We start from the raw sequence: 15,792 nt of genomic DNA, 5'->3' as shown, positions 1-15,792 counted from the left end.
TTCCCTCCCAGGGTGCTTCACTTCCCTCCCAGGATGCTTCACTTCCCTCCCAGGGTGCTTCATGCCATTAGGTAAACTACCTCACTCCTGCACATATTTGAGCATCCTGTCATAATCCATCTGAAATTCCTTGCAGCTTCCTAAAGGGTCCTAGAGTCATCCCTTGTGTCTCCAAGTCCCCTACCACTAGAAGTAGTATGTGGAATTAACTAGGAGCTTATTATAGTTAGAATAAATTAAGGGAAAATGTAACTTCAAGCTCTTAGCCAAAAACTTGATCTCCTCTTAATCCACATTTTTACTCTATTCTTTTGATTCTTCTGTTTCCTTAAAATTGTTTTATAAAAAATACTTATTGTATGTACAAGTTACTGGATTTGGATTTTTAACTCTTTGTGGTATTGCTCAGTTACATTTTATTTTATCCTTTAATTATTTCTATTTTGCTGACTAAAATTCCTTAACCTGAGTTGTGAAGATTTCATGTCATATCTCCTATTTACTATCGCTTCAACTTTGTTTCTTTCTATTCTTCCCTATGTAGTTCCACTCTGATCTCCTGGAGAGATCAAAGAGATCTCCAAGAATACTAACCAACTTGATAAGTTAATGACATATATAATGACATGTACAACTCTCTTGGAGTTAAGCATGCTTTGTTTTCTGGTTCAGTTTTTGTTTCTGTTTCTGTTTTTGCTTTGTCACTGTTCTACTCCAAACTCTCTAATAATGTTCAATTTAGTTCATAGTGACTCCCAAATACTTTTCTGACTCCTACACCAATAAGATGTGTTAGGTGCACTGCCTTTGCCCACTCTTAAACACACTATAATTAGCTCCACATGAATTATAGGAGCTTGTTTAATTTTCTGTATTCTACACGAGACAACCAGACCCTAACAAACAGAACAAACCATACAAATGGCTGAGTTAATCAATATCTTAATCTAGGATTGATCTAGGATGCCAATTTGCACAATTGCCTCTTTCCTGTTGTACTAGGTATTAACAACACAACCTGAACCCTAAAAGTTATTTCTTCATTTTATCTTCTTTGATCTTCTTCAGTTCCCAATTCCATCTTAAATGCAAACTTTCTAATTAAAATGCATATTTTTATCAATAATCAATACTTCCACTTATGTTCAAGGAGTATATTTTTTATCTTCATAATAAATGATATAAACCATTATCACAAATTGTATTTTTGTATGAAATTTAGCTCAGAAAAGACCCCAGTTTTCTCAGTATACATATTTTGGAAAACTTACTAAATGGAGCTCTTTTATGACACAGTTGAAATTCTTTCAATACGTTGTGGTTCCAATCTCTTGTAGACTTCCCTCCTCACCACCTCTTCTATCGCCGCCTTCCCTGCCCTCAGCACATACACAAATCTGCAAGCAATCATTGCTACACAAACCTGTTTGTCTTTTAATTATAAGAGAATAGCCTAATGGATTGGGACTGACAAGATTCCTATTCCATTCAAGGAACACAATCAGTAGGAAATAAATCTTCACATATCAATATGCTTGAATCAGAGGGTTCAATTTGCTTGAATTAAAACTCAAACTACTCAGTTGTACCCTGTTTTCATACAAGATACACACATACCTTCCCACCCCCCAAAAATCTAGACATGTGCATATAACTACAATAGGACTATAAAGAGGTCAAGATTAATTTCACCATTGACCAAATTTAGCAAAAAGGAGAAGAAACTTCCAACAAACTAGCCCTTGACATTTAAATTCATTCTAGAATCTGAACACCAAAGTGTGTGAGCTCCCTGATCAAAATGTGACAGTGTATAAAGATCAGAAGAATCTTCACATAATCCAAGAATTAAATGACAAGCCCCTAACTCACAGAATGAATAATAAACAAAGTAATTTAATCAAACTGCCTGTCTGTCAAAGGCTTATCTCAGTTTCCAGGATGGCATATTATTCTACTGTCTTTATCTTCCAGAGGGACCATGTATGTCATGGTGCCTATTTCAACCACCATAATGGCTCTTTGATATTTTTAGAAGTTTATGGACATAAATTTCACTCAGCATGCAAGGCTGAGTGGATCTAGCTCCAATCTATACCACATTCTCACCCCCCACGTGGTCTTTCTGTTCTCCTCCACACATGCTACCACAGCTTGATGCACGTGATTTCTTTGTTGTTTTACTGTTGGCAGACCCCATCCAGGTATCTGAGAACTCTCCTCCTAGCCACTGGCAGTCTACCTATGGCTCCCTACCATGATTTCCAAATTTACAAAGAATCACAGAAAGAGTTGAGAGTAGCTTGACCTCCCACCAGAGTGTCCAGTGACTATTTTAAATCATTGCTGAATCTCACATGATGATCTTCAAATAAAATCATACATGGAAAACTATTACTCTAAGAATCACAGAGTCACTCTGATCAAAAGAAACAGTGCCTGAGGCAACTCCACATACCTCCATTGAACATATTCAGAAAACATTATCTACTCCAATCTTCACATTTTATAAATGAAGAAGGAAGGCCCACAGATTTTAAGAATTTGACATATATCCAAAGATATATATCTAGTTCAGACAGAGACAAAGAACTTCCTAGCCAGATATTCTAGCTGAGTCCAATGCTCCCACAATAGAAAAGTTCAGAATAAGATGCTGTATATTAACCATGAGTTGAAAATGTAGGCTGCATGTGGTTTGATCATCTTCCTTACTCAACAGACAGATAGTCCTCAACCTACAATTAACAATTTTCAACTTTATGATTGCATAAAAATTATACACATGCAGTAAAAACTGTACTTTAAATTTTGAATTTTGATCTTTTCCTGGGCTAGCAAAATATAGCAAATCTCATGATGGCAGACAGCAAGTCCTAGTCAGCTTTGCCATCACGGGAAATAATCAATACTCTACAGTGTACTATGTTGCTAAGCTATGATGTTCAGTAGCCTAGGGGTGTTAAATGCATTTTTTACCTATAATAGCTTCAATTTTTGATGGATTTGTCAGGAGGTAACCCCATTATTAAATCAAAGAGCATCTTATGTTGAGTGCTATGATGTGCCAAGAATAGTCCTCGCCACTGGAGACTTAGCAGCAGATGATACAGTATAATCCCTTTCCCCAGAGAGTATATCCTATAATCAATATTTACAAATAAATAAGGAACAAGCAGATAAATGCATAATTAAAAAATTTATATGCCCAAGAAAAATGAAAATATATGTCCACACCAAAACTTGTATATCATTATTCATAACAGTATCGTGATTGTCAAAAAGAGTAAACTCAAATGTCCACCAACTGATGAGTACTTAAACTATGATATTATCATACAAAGATATACTATTTATGCATAAAAAGGAATGAAGTTTTAATGTATGCTACAATGTATATGACCTTGAAAACATTATGCTAAGTAAAAAAAATTATATATAAGTAAATAAAGTTATATTATATGTTTCCATTTATGTGAAGTGTCTAGAATAGGCATGTCTGTGGAAACAGTATATGAGAAGGGGAAATGAAGTGACTGGAAATGGGATCAGGATTTCTTTTTGAGGTGATAAAAAGATTTTTGAATTAGTTGTGATGGTTGCACAACTTGGCAAATATACAAATAATCACAGAATTGTACACTTTGAAGGGACAAATTTATGGTATGTTAGTGATATTAAATTTAAAAAAAGAAAAACATAATCAGAACTCAGAAAATATAGCAAAGATGGGATAGCAGTTTAAAATAAAAGAAAAAAAAAACTAGAAAATATGAAGGCCTCTCTGAGGAGGCAATAGGTAATCTCATACCTAAAGTGTAAGCAGGATTCAGATATACAAAGAAAGAGGAAACAGTGTTCCTGAAATAGGGAAGAGTGTCAAGACCCTAAGGCAGAAAAGAGCTTGATAATGTTCTAGGAACTCAAAGGAGCAACATAATAAATTAGAGAGGAAGGAATCTGCAGACCACACAGGGCTTATAGGACATGGTAAACATTTCAGATATTAACAATTGCAGTTATAACCTGTTATGGTTTAGATACCAGGTGCCCCCCAAAAGCTCATGATGAGACAATGCAAAAAAAGTTCAGATGTGAAATGATCGGGTTGTGAGAGTTTTAACCTAATCAGTGCATTAATCCCCTAATAGTGACTAAGTGGGTAGTAACCATAGGCAGGTGGGGTGTGGCTGGAGGATGTGAGTCCCTGGGCTATATTTTTTCCTGTTCATCAGAGCATGTTTTTTTTTTTCCTCCCTCCCTCCCTCCCCACCCCTCTCTCCTGGTACTATATTCTGACCATATTCTGAGGAACAGGGTTGGCTCTCTATGGACTAAGACCATAGGAAGTGAGAGGAGATAGTGAAGGGTTAGCCACGGACAAGAGAATGAAGAGTTCATTCAAAATAACAGGGTTCAATGCAGACACAGGTAGGTGGACATATGCTGTGGTGGAAGCTCATGGATAGAAAGAAAGTTTAAAAATGATTCCTGGCTACTCCAAGTGGGAAAACAGGGACCACAATAAGGAAGATAAATATCTTGGTGACTTAGACTGGGGTAGTGTCGATGATAATGAATGTTTATATTATGATAAAATAAGCATATATGTTATCTGATTAATGTTTAATAATATCAGTAAACATTCTATGTGGATATTTATTTATTCATTTATTTTTCAAATAAACCACTAAATTATATCTCAGAATAGTTTTAAAGAAAATTTTGAGCTTCATATATGGATTCATATAGGACTAGAAAATAACTTTCCTATAAGCTTTTATGTTCTGTTGAACATCAAATTCTTTAATATTGTTTCAATGTGATATTCTATAAACATAAAAGAAACATACTATTAACAGATAAGATTTCCGATTATTCTGGTTTCCATATTTCACCAATCCCCATAATAATGGTGACATAAATAGTTCTTGTGTTTTTCAAAAGATGTTACTACATGTTACTGAACAAGCCAGCTAGCTAACAGAGAGAGGAAGTAAGGTACCTGTTTTTAAACCTTAAAAACATTATCCAAAACAAAAAAAAATGCATAGATTGAGAAAATATACCTCTTGTGTTTTGATCATTTTTAACTCCACCATATTATGCATTTATTCGGTCTCTCTCAAAGCTTAAACAAAACAAAAAAAAAAGTATCAGTATAGTTTTGCTCTTTTATTTGATCACCTGATGTGAAGCCAGCTAACATTCACACAATTCAACATTCATTCCCACACTTCCCAGTGAGACTTGAAACATGCCTAGACTCTGGTAGAAAATAGGTAATTCCCAGTGAGGGAAAATATTACATTGTAAGTAGCTGCCTCTTGTATTAATCCTCAGCCTTTACTATTTGCTCCATTTTCTTTCATAAGATTAACATTTAAAAGCCTCTTTGTCACAGACTGAAATTGAATTGTGAAATGTGCTCCTGAATAAATAATTTCTTCCTGAATGTTAATTACATAGGCAATTATACTGAAGTATAATTTTACATAAATACAGTGTTAGGGATTCTACAGATGTGAACAACTGCACAAATACCTCCTCAATTGGAAGGAAAAAAAAAAAGCTTCTGAGGTTGAAATGAAAGTGTCTAACATGCTGGATAAATACAGAACATTTGATGTGTTGAATATTAATCTTTGGGGTGTTTGTGAAATTTATCACAAGGCTGAAGGGTGACTAAATATTCATAAAGACAAATGTACATACTTTATTTTCCATATATATTAATAAAATGACATAATAAGTATACTGATACAAAAATATCTGAGCCAAAAGTTTTAAATGAGACAACCTCCAATTATAAGGATCTGAATAAAAATTGTTCAATTTTGATATTCACACTTTTTTTCAGGTGAAGTGCTTTGTATGCAATTATTAGCTTCTTTTTGACAATGAAATGATGATATGATTCTTGTAGTACCAGACTAGTGTTCAAAAATCCACCTTACCAAATGGTGATAGCCAATAGATGTGTAGTAGAATTTCTACTCCAGTAACAATCAAATTGGACCTAGATTCACTTGCTTGTTGAAGATAATAACATGTAGAATTTGAGCACTTAACTACTTGCAGGCATTCCACGAAGCAGTCGATCTGCATTGTCCCTTTTGTCCTTACAGCAACTCTGTGCTACCCAGATGGGAAACTGAGCAATAAGGGTACAACACAGTGGTAGAGCACTTGCCTGGCATGTGTAAGATCCCACTAAAAAGGAAAAGAAAAAAAAAACTTTTAACAAACAAATCAATAAAAAAAAAAGTGAACAGGGTAAATACAGAATTTAAATCCAGATCTTGCTAACTCCAAAATCCACACTAAAAAGCAGATTCTGTTGTGTAATGTAGAAAGAAAAGCCTTAGAGTTTACCCCAGAGTTTAACAATCTATCACAGAATTTAATCACAGTCTTATTTTCTCTGCCCTTTTTCTTCTTTTATAAATATTTATCTTGAGTTGGCATTGGGACTGAGTTAAATGGTGATCCCAAGTAATTTTTCTCAATCAAGAGAGGAAATCAGCCAATTATTGCTATCATAAAAACCAGTTGATTGACATTAAAATTCTGTTCATAAATCCTTATTCAAAGTTTGGTCTGCAGAAGAGAAACATCAACATCACCTGGGATCTTGTTAGAAATATAGAAATGGAGGTTCTACCCTAACATGCTGAGTGAGTCTCCAGCTTGAGAATTACTAAGAGAAATAATAGGTCATACAGGTTCACATAGACCATACACTAACTTCCCATAACATTACATAAGATCTCAATGAGGTTTTAAAATTAGGCACTAGAAGTGTTTTCAAGTAAGCACTTAGGTTAGTCAGTTTTCCGTCACTGCAAAAAAAAAAAATACCTGAAAAAATCAACTTAAAAGAGGAAAGATTTGTTTTGAGTCATATATTCATTTGTTGGAATCCATAGTCACTTGACCACACTGCTTTGAGTCACTAACAAGGCAGAATTTCATGGCCAGTAGTGCACAGCAGAGTAAATCTGCTAACCTCAAGGCAACCTGGAAGAAGAAAGAAAGAGAGAAAGAGAGAGGGGATAGGGGAAGATCTGGTGATAAACTATTCCCTTCAAGGGTATGCTCCCAAGAGACCTACTTCCTCCAAGTAAGTCCCACCTCCTAAAGCCACCTCTCAATAGTGCCAACAGCTAGGGACCCTTCAACACATGATTCTTAGGAGATACTCCAGTTCCAAAGTACAGCTGCTGTATAAACTTCTAGCACTTGATAGAGTGTCAGCACTTGAGGAGAAAAGGTGTTCAGCAGATGCACAAGGTAAGATCAGAAACTATGGACTTTGCTTTCTGAAATTCTTCCAAATTCTCACCTATAAAGCTAACCCAGAAAAGCTTTTATTGCAAGACTTTCCGGCAGACAGTTTTTACTACTGCCTATACTACTGCTCTACTTCAGTGGGAGGATTCTGTTTTTAGAAAGTATTTTAGTCAGATTAGAAAAAATAATGAATAGATATGATTTTCACATTATAAATTGAGGCTTATTTGTACTTCTATAGCACACTTCTATGATTCACAAAATACCACATTGACATCTCTAATGGTTTTATGAACATGTTTAAGAGAACAAATTGTTATTCTAAATTCACAAAGTATTCAGTGGCTTTTCCACAGTTACATGATCAGTAAACATTATTATAGTTTACCTGTTTCCCTTTCTGAAATATTCTTAATATTAATACAACAATGAAATATTTTAAGGGTATATTACAATCAGTTGCTATTGAAACTTTCTCAAATTTTCACCTCTTAAAAAACACAGATTAAAACTCCCTTTACCTGCTTATGGAGTAAAGAGTTTCCTGCACAATATTAGAATTGTAGAAAGACTTTCCTGCCTATATCAGTCAGGGGTCAATAGGAGAAAGCTGAGTTCATTCTCACTAATTAAAACAGCGTGGCAATTGTTAAACAACATTCAATGGTTACTGATTGATCATTGGCATCAAACTGAAACTGGTGACACCCCTCTAGGGTGGAAAGAAGAACTCAATAGTAGTGCATAATTTTTTAAAAAAAGAAAGAAAAAAAGAAAAGAAAGTCAGATCTGAGACTAAAAAACTTTTTAGTAAAATAGTTCTATTCATTGTTATTGTTTTGCAATGGGAAAGGTCAAGTCAAGTTCTTAGAAACATGTGCTTTATTCACTGGAGATAATATTGTATTGTCTATATTTAAAAAAAATAATTCTCACCTTGCTTGTCAAGTAAAAGTATTGAATAAATAAAACAAAATACCTGCTGGACCGCAGACTGAACCAGAATTGAAAAATTATATTTTTCTCCCATGCATGGAAAAAAATCCACCCCCACCCACCTCCACATTGAGAACAACCAAGGCCTGAAGTCCTCAAGTCACAATAAAGAATTGGAGGTGAGGAACTAGAAATCCCACCCTGTGAGGAAAGAGCAAGGAAGAAGATGGAGGACTTAGGAAAGATGACTACAAAATATCAAGGAAGAAGTTGTCCGTCAGAACAGAGGGGCCATTTGAAAGTTTAATTAATATTAGTTAATTATTCCTTCCCAAGGATTAAAGGGAAAGGAAGTGGAATGAAGTCCTCATCACTGTTCTGCATGGGTCTAGGATTTTGAGAGCTACAAGACCCCCTCGTTAAGAACTTCAGAAGCCTCTGCAATTATCAAATACGTGTTTGTGCTGGGAGAAGGGAAGGTAGAAGGATGAGGGACAGAATGGGAACTTCTCGATAATCATGTTGCTCAGGCTTTAGGGGAAAAAACTTAAGGGACATTGCCTTTTCAGTCCCCAGTGTATTACAAGGCAGCTCTGCTCTTCATGAAGCAAAAGAGCGATACAACAATAAAAGGAGAGGAGACCCAGGCTCTGAAGACCCTGCTCCCTAAGGAGAGCAAAAAATAACCTCCGGTACTATACAAGTTATTACATAAATAAATGAAAAGGGAAGGATGAGTGAATGGCTTGTACAGCCTTTGATCTTCCCTACTCGCCTGCATTCCAGTCACACTGCTACCTTGTGTACCCTTGGGTGGTTCTTGAACATTTGGATTTTGGAGAATAGTGACATAACAAGAACAATTTTGAAGACTTACATACACTTTCCATTATTTTTCTATGTAAGTAAATTTTTAAAGTACTATTTATTGTAACATCACTTTTAAAAAGAAAAGATAGTTTAATCATCCAAAATTATGTATTTAAGGATTTTTTTAAATCAAAGAAATTTGACAATTTTTAAAAATGTCTTAATAAAGTCTTTTTTCCCACAGATTGTTTCTACTTAGCCATGAGCTGGCATTTGGGAAGTACTTTCTTGCATTTTAGCCTAGACCAGAGTCCAGACAGTTCTCTGCATAAAGAAGACCTCATCTCTTACATATACCCACTAAAAATACTATGGTGCATAATGAGGTTCATACATATGAAATTGCTAATGTTCAATTATTTTTAACTGAAAAAAATGTAAACTTCACAGGATTCATCCTAATAGCACAACATTTTTGTCCACACTTGACCATTTTATAATATTAAATAAATGTTAAAACTATTACAAATGTATTCACACAATTTCTGTGAAATTGTATCTTTTTTTGCATTTAATAATTCTCCCTACATGAACAAGTGGTGGGGGAGAATTCTAAGTGTCCTTTTCCATAGTCTAATGCAAATGCTAGGAAACTATATTGGGGCAAAGGGAATTATTAAATGCTAACCCTTTTCAAAGTTAAATCTTTAATTACTTAATTTTTACTTAAATGCATTGTAACAAATCAGCTTTTCATCAAATTAACTATTATAAGGAACATACCACAGTGTTTAGCACATAATACACTTTGTAAAGATTAGTATCTTAGGTGAGCTGGAGAGAGGAAGCTTTTCAGCCAAGTACGAGAATTTATTATAAGGAGTGGGGAGACTCTCGTAGAACTCACATCACAAGTAAGGGGCAAGCCTCAGGGTAATAGAGGTGTCAGGCAGCTATTTCTCTGCATTTTCTGTCCTCTGTATATCTCTACTCTCCTCTGCTTTTTTTTTTCCTTTCTTTCCTCTACAGACTCCTAATTCCTATTCCCCCATAACACTGTCTTGCAACATTGGTCTCAAGGCTGCGTAAGGGAAATAAGCCTCTCTCCTTCCTGCCTTGGCCCATAAAACTGGAAATATTCTCTGTTTAAAGAGTGTCTGAAAAGAAGTCCACCCAGACTTTACCCTCTTCTCTCCTTTTTCCGGAGCATGACTCACCTGACTTGCAAGACTGAAAAGAATGTACATGTGCCAGTAGAACCCAGGATCTTTTGATTCCTTTTCTTTTAGAACCTGTCCTGCCCATAAGTCTTGAATGTTCTCTCCTCCCTGGTTGTGTGATCTCTGTACAGAATGTTCATCTGGCAGGTCTTATTCCTGAGGCCCCTGGAGTCACAGGCAAGGGGAGGTCTGGGGAATTCTAGCTGCTCTTTCTGCTACTGGAAGGAAACTTCAACTTCAGGGATAAAAAGCAGAAACCCAGCCCATTTTGGCCTTGACTATAGCGTATTTTCAAACTCAGATTTAACAAATAACATATAACAAAGCTGATTTCTGGTATCTCTTTACATCCTGAGTCCATTTGTTGTTATTGTTGTAGCTGTTTGAGTTTTTGTTTTGTTTTGATTTTGCTTTTGTTTTTAAGTATAATCATTGACCCATCCATTCCCTAACATCAGCTCTGGAGCCTCCAGCTGTCCAAGTCAGCCACGTAGTTAGCTCTTAGCTCAAACAAAAGAAAGCAAGGTAATTTGATTGATTGCATTTACATCAACTGTCCATCCCTATTATAGACAGTTACTATAGTTATCACCAAAGGAGTTAAGTTACTTAAGCTTAGATCTACTTTTTCAGCAGAAATTGAAAGTAAATTTCCAAAAAAAAAAAAAAAAAAAAAAAAAGGGATAGTAAGCTGGGTAGACACACTAAGAGTCAAAGATCTTTTGAGTTCTAACATTCCAGGGCTCTATAACAGCATCACCCACAATACTATTGCTATTTAATGGATCCTGCAAATGTATTCAGGGACAGAATGACTCTCAATATGATAGACATAAGACATTTCCACTCAAGCTGCACTTTGAAAGGACTTCAAGAGAGCCTTTATTACAATGTGTTCCTGAAAAATATGTCACAAAGTGGGTTGACATTAAGCAAACAATAAAAACAATATTGTTTTTAAGTAGGAGTTTTAGTCCATTAAATATATTACATGTCCATGCATGCAGAATGCATAAAAGGTCAAAATACACTGGCTTCCTTGTTCCTTATCCCCAAAGATGAAGTTATCTACCTAATAGCAAGCAGAGCAGAGAGAAATTTCCAGGCTTCTTCATAGAGACCTGCATAGATGAAGGAATAAAAACAAAATAATAGAAACTAGTCTCCAATTAAAAATCATACTTCAAAATTCTATATGGGTATGATGTTCTCTACACAATAATTATGCTTGGGCAAAAATATTATTAGCATATAAATATAAAACTATAAATTGTACCATATATAATTAATTTTAAGCCTCAAAATCAAACCTAAAACTGATATGCAAATCATAATACATCTGACCTCCTTAATTTAAATTAATTTTGCTTGCAACTTAGTGATTCATAAGGACAGAGTGGGTTGGGTTTTTTTAGTCCATGGCCCTGGAAGACAGTAAGTTGAAACTGAAGTTTTCATTTTCTTTCAACAAATTTTAATAAAACTAACAGAGAAACTAAATATCATTCCACTGACCTTGGAGACAAACTCAAGGCATTAAAGCAGGTGCTCTGTAAAGGATTGTTGTTGAGGCTAATGATAGGGGTTCTCAGAGTAGAAAGCATTTTGAAGTCAGGGCTGACCCAGCATCTCTGTCTTTCACCCCTTTCTACTAACCAAATGTTATTTACAAGGCCTTGCATACCAGGCACTCTTTTATTGTGTCTGAATTGAATTCAAAGCTTCCACGAAAGCTCTTCATCGAAGAATGAGTAATGCCACCAAACAGGATAAGTCACTCATTCTCTCTTCCCCTGCCTACTTGACATTTGTTGTTTACCAAGAATCAGGTACATTCCTTCATACAGACTGCCATGAACAATTACCAGGTCATCAGCACTCTGGGTTATTTGAGGTATGTTAACTGTGATAACAAAAATCCTTGAATGAATAAAGTTATAGTATATATAGCAGGATATAGTAGGCTATTTCTAGCTCACATAAAAACCAAGGGAGATGACCGTTATACCTATCAGATCTCTCCAACAATCAACATCATTGAAGGACCTAGGCTCCTTCATATTTGAAGCTCTACCTGTATACTGGTCCTTGTGCATCCTCCATCGGAAGGAGGACAACAATGGAGAGGTCTGTGTGGAAAGCTTGAGTGGAGTAGGCTGGAAAGTGACATTTATTACTTCTCCACTCATTGGCAAGAATTCCATCTCATGGTCACACTCAAGAATCTAGGCAAAATAGGAAAAAGAAATTGAGGTTCATAAATAAATACAGTCTCTGCCACATCCTTTTTCAAAGGAACTTTAAAATAAAAATAAAGTTAATGGCCTAAAATGGACAGATAAGGAACATTAATAAATGAGAAGGGCCTGGTGGGACCATTGAAAACTAGAGAGCATTCCATGGCTACAGAAGCCAACACAACTCCAACCAAGCAGATTGTTACCCTAAAAAAAATAGGGGTGGATACTGTCAGATCTGGTTTTTCAAAAGAAGTTATAAATCTAGTTCTATTTTGAATGTGGATTCTTCTAATATTAAAATGTCAGCAATTATTTAATGTTTTAAAAATAATGTGCAAATCACACAAATATTTCAGCATACCTCATTTGACCTAAAGTATCTAAAGTATAAACTACTTTAAAAACTTAAATAGGCTTGGCACAGTGGCGCACATCTGTAATCCCAGCAGCACTGGAGGCTGAGACAGGAAGATCGTGAGTTCAAAACCAGCCTCAGCAATGGTGAGGCACTAAGCAACTAAATGAAATCCTGTCTCTAAATAAAATACAAAATAGGGCTGGTGGGGATGTGGCTCAGTGGTTGAGTGCCCCTGAGTTCAATCCCCAGTACCAAAAAAAAAAAATCTTAAATAGGTAATAAAACCTTAAGTAGTTTTATTTATTTTTTTAAAGATACCACTAAGTACCGTGATACATATTGCATAAGTTGAGCTAATAAAAGAATAGATAGGCTTCAAAATAGAAACATGAATATTAGTTAAGTAGCTTTAATTAATATTACCTAATTATGATGTATAATTATGCTATTAATAATTGGATAGTATTAATTATCTGCCTTGTGCTATATGAACAGCACAAATTGTTATAAATTAAGAAAGGACAAGAACTTGCCTCTATTTTCATAAATCCTGTAAATACCTAGAAGAATTATGAGTAGACTCAATCACATATTTTAGTTTAATAATGGTTTGGAAATGGGTTATAGTTTATTTATTCAATTAACAAATGTTTACTGTATATATGAGATATTGTGTTAGCTGCTGCAGAGAAAATAAGAATGGTTCTGATTAAACTTTTCCCTTGGGGAATTAATATTTTAATAAGAAATAGTACACAGCTAGCTATCACATGAAGCCAAAAGCTAAAGAGCCATTATGTGACTTGTGACTGTAGAGTTCCAACAAGAAAGAGGTGTTCCTGGGCTGGGGTGGTCAGAAATGACTTCATGAAGGCTTATAAAGGTAAGATTGGAATGTGTCCAAATGGGGAGGCAGGGAGGCCATCAAAAGCACAGCACATTAGCAAAGACCTGAAACTCAGAAATATGAAGGTATGCATGAGGATGGCAATAACTGGAACAAGAGGTTCTTGCAGGCAAATAAAGGCTATAATAGTGCGTTTATTCCTTTAGGAAATTTGTAATCCTTGAATCTCATTAATGGAGGTGTTTCCCTTTTAGTGGTGCAAATCTATAACAAAACTGATGTCACTAGTTTATACAAAGTAGGTAAAAATGTCACTGATGTAAAATGTAGTGACTTCAAAATATTGCTATTTAGAGTTGCTTCTTGTTTTCAAGTCTCATCAAATTGAGTATTCATTTCTGATTTATTCACAATTTTTTCTGCAACAACACGATGTGCTATCATGAACTTCTTGTACCAGAAATCTGCAATAAGTCAGGTCCTGAGCTTTTTGGTTACAAGCTGCTTTTATTACATCAGTCACCTCCTGTTCAGATTTCCAATAGGTGACATTTGCATGGTTCCATCTGTCTAATTTATCTCTTCTCAAGGCCATATTGTTTCAGTGACATTTGGGAACCTTCCAAATTGTTGCTTCTATATATCTTCAGTTTGTAGAAATCCCGTCTCTAGTCAAATTCCCCATGAGAAATCATCTCAAAGAAATTTCTTTGTTTTTGTAAAGAAATATTTTGATACCTTTTGCCCTGGATTTATAATTTTATTTGCTTTCACTGTTCACACAAATCTGTTCTCAAGTCAATTTAACAGTACTAGCCAAATACATTATATCTATGATCTGGGTTAGAAATATGTTGAGGTGTAACAAGCAGCAGAAAGTAGCAACTTTTTAACTGATGTCACATGTGACAGATTCTACAGGTTTGTAAGAGTTCCCATTAGCTATTCTGAAACTACTTCACTCAGTAAGATAACTGTCTCTATTTTGATATTTCTCAATTTCCAACTGTCATCAAATCCTATACCAAAGCCACAGGCTACACTAATTTTGTCATCCTCTGTTATTGAGATGTTTCTATTTAGTAGAACAGTTATTAGCTTAGGGTCCTTTATATTATTAGTTTTGGAATAAAATGTCTGGTCTATTGGGCAGGGTTTTTAAAATCAGTTTTTATAGTTCTAAACCATTATATTTATTGCTATTACTTCTTTTGGAATTTAAAATTTTAGTCTTGACATTATCAATGCTGTTATCATTTTGTATTATAAATATTTATATTTATAATAGCAGTATAGTGTCTGATGATTCAGTATCTGGGCCTGAATTTCCTAATACACAGTACAATAGTTTATTTTCAGCATCATGCTGCTAAGTCAAAGTAAATACTCCTCCTATATATTTTTTCAACTTAGGAGCATAAACTGTTTAATCAAAAAGCCTTTGGATCAAGTCAGTGAGACAAATTTATTAAAGCAAAGGATAAATATTTCAATTAATGGTGCTTGACATCATACAAATTGCTCATTTTCTGAAAATGTATGTTAAAAATTTCTTCAAAAATCTTTGTGTTTTTCTTCACTAAAGAAGACTCTGGGACCTTATATCCCTGTAGTGTCTGAGTGCATATCTTAGAGTCTACTTTGATAAAATACAATACAGAGTAAGACTAGAAAATGGTTCCAAGGACTTGCATTTGATTATTATTTCTGTTTCACAGGCCTAATCATTACTTTTATAACTATTATTGTTGGTCAATACAAATTTGTAGGCTCTAATGATAGCTTATCAATTTGCATACTTTGGGGACAATTCAATAGTTATCTGAAGTTTCAGGCAGCCACACAGTTTAAAATATTCATTTTTCAAACAGGAAAAAAAATACTTGTTATTGTCTTAAGTCCATACCTCATTGTGAAACTTTTAATTCCAGTTTTATAAAATATTTTTGACATTAAATCTTTATTCCACATGTATTAAATTTATAATATATGTAATGTACATTTGTAATATGTGTTATGTGCATGTATAATAATATGTATAGAATTTTATAAGTTTATTCTTATTGGTCATAGTTGACTGAACAGTGT

This window comes from Spermophilus citellus (genome assembly GCF_964194105.1).
Source record: "Spermophilus citellus genome assembly, chromosome: 10".
Lineage (NCBI taxonomy): Eukaryota > Metazoa > Chordata > Mammalia > Rodentia > Sciuridae > Spermophilus > Spermophilus citellus.
The sequence above is the reverse complement of the archived record's forward strand: the minus strand, read 5'-3'. Positions refer to the sequence as shown.